This window comes from Carya illinoinensis, chromosome 16, assembly GCF_018687715.1.
Source record: "Carya illinoinensis cultivar Pawnee chromosome 16, C.illinoinensisPawnee_v1, whole genome shotgun sequence".
Taxonomy (NCBI): Eukaryota; Viridiplantae; Streptophyta; class Magnoliopsida; order Fagales; family Juglandaceae; genus Carya; species Carya illinoinensis.
This window is the reverse complement of record NC_056767.1, coordinates 14,817,063-14,819,391: the sequence shown is the minus strand read 5'-3', so window position 1 is coordinate 14,819,391 and position 2,329 is coordinate 14,817,063. Positions and strand designations below refer to the sequence as shown.

The window sequence follows — 2,329 nt, the reverse complement described above, 5'->3', positions numbered from 1 at the left end:
CGGGGGATATAAAAATTTGGTTATACCATGAATAACCATCTAAAAAATAGTAATATGCATACCCAACAAATGTCTCAAGCATCTGATCAAGAAAAGGTAATGGAGAATGATTCTTACGGATAACACTATTAGGTTTCTATAATTTATGCAGATTCTACACCTAGTTACTGTCCTAGTGGGAATTAATTTATTATTTTCATTATACACCACAGTCATCCCACCCGTTTTAGGTACTACTTGCACTGGGCTAGTCCGTGAACTATCAAATATATGATAAATAATCCCTGCATCTAACCAGTTAAGAGCTTCAGCCCTAACTACTTCTTTCATGTTAGGATTTAACTGTCTTTGATTTTCAACAACAGGTTTATGGTTATCCTTCATTAAAATTCTATGCATATATAATTAAGGACTAATTCCTCTAAGGTCTGATATAGTCCATCCTATGGCTTTTTTTTTTTTTTTTCCTCAATCTCAAAATACGCATCAATTTGTCAAGTTGATCATCAGACAAAGAAGCACTCATAATCACAGGCAAATTATTATTCTCACCCAAAAAGGCATACCTAAGATTTGAGGGTAATGGCTTCAACTCCAGAACTGGTGCTTACACATTGGAAGGGAAGGGAGTGGCTTACCTTTGCCTAGATCCTTAAAATGAATATCTCTCTACTTCAGCTTAGGACATGTAGCCTTTAATGCACAAGTCGCTTCTGCAGCCTCCCAAGACTGCTTACCTCTTAAATCTCTCTGAACTAGCATTGGCTAACTTTTCAATAGCTATCTCCCAAGACTGCTTACTTTCTAGTTGGGATGGTCTTACTTGGAAACCAGGAGGATGGAAAGGTCTAGAATTACTACCTTGGTTACCTTGATCTTTCCATGAAAAGTTTGGATGGTTCCTCCAGCCTAGGTTGTATGTGTTGGAATAAGGGTTGTTGTGCTGCTGCTGCTAGTTAAAATTAGACACAAATTGGGCTTGCTCTACCTACATACAATTAGAACTCATGTGAGCTCCTCCACAGTAATCACAACTCAATATAAGACTAGAAATATAATTCATATTACCCAGCTTACCAAATATTTTTACCAGAGAATCAACCTTGGCATTCAACATGTTTGTGCCACCTATGTCATACATACCTAGAGCTTTCTTAGGCATACCTCTTTCATTAGACCACTGATAATTGTTAGAGGTCATTTCTTCTAACAACTCATATGCCTCTTCTGTTGACTTACTCATTAAATCACCTCTTGCAGCTGCATCTATGGTAATCCCGACTGAATGTGTTAATCCATTATAGAAAGTCTGTATAATCAGCCAATTAGGAAGACCATGATGTGGACACTTCTTCTACCATTCTTTAAACCTCTCACAAGCTTCATACAAAAATTAACCATCAAACTGAAAAAAAATTGGTAATATCATTTCTAAGTTTGGCAGTCTTACATGGGGAAAAAATACTTACTCAAAAAAGTTTGTGACAAGGCATTCTAGGTGGTGAAAGAATTAGGCACTTTGGAATTCAACCATGTCTTGGTTTTATCCTTTAGAGAAAATGAAAATAGCCGAAGCCGAATAACATCATCGCTAACTCCATTCATCTTAATTGTATCACAAATTTCCAAAAATTGGCAAGGTGTGCATGTGGATCCTCAGCAAGTCCTCCACCAAATTGCTCATGTTGCACCATATGGATGAAACTAGGCTTAATCTCAAAGTTATTAACATTGATTGTAGGTTTCACAATGCTAGGTTGAGCACCATTGACATTCGGTAGGGCATAGTCACGCAACACCCTCTGATTCTGGTTATCTGCCATGGCTATTACTTGTTCTTGCTCTAGCTCCAATCTTTGTTTTCTCCTTAGTGCATGTAGGGTTCTCTCAATTTCTAGATTAAAAAAGCCCAATTAGCTCACAGTTATGTGTCATGCACTAAATACAAAAAATGTAAATTGACAAACAAAAACACAAAATAGCCTAAAAATCCTAGAAAATGATGGAATTTAACCTCGAGAGTGTGGGGCCAGTCTAAATGAATAAATGAGTAATAATACAAAACAAGGTTAACACCCATATCTATATTAATCCTATGTATATTGTCGTGATCACATAAATTAATATAAATTCATTATGCTCTATAGAATTCTTGAATTAGGTCACATATGAGTGTATTTAGTTCTAAATTATACTACCAATATTTGATGAATTCACGAACTAATATTGAACTTTAACTTTTGTTACTTCATTCAACATCTTAAGCATGCAATTCATGGCCAGTAAATTGCAAGAATGGAAACTAAAATCATCCAATTGCTTTTAAAAA

At 35.7% G+C, this 2,329-nt stretch overlaps 1 non-coding gene across 1 annotated transcript; it reads left to right on the top strand.

The window, feature by feature from the left end:
• The first annotated feature begins 1,331 nt into the window (after nt 1-1,331).
• LOC122300017 lies at nt 1,332-1,439 on the top strand. The gene has a single exon (XR_006239861.1). It is a non-coding gene; the product is annotated as a small nucleolar RNA R71 (small nucleolar RNA).
• Nucleotides 1,440-2,329: the final 890 nt, after the last annotated feature.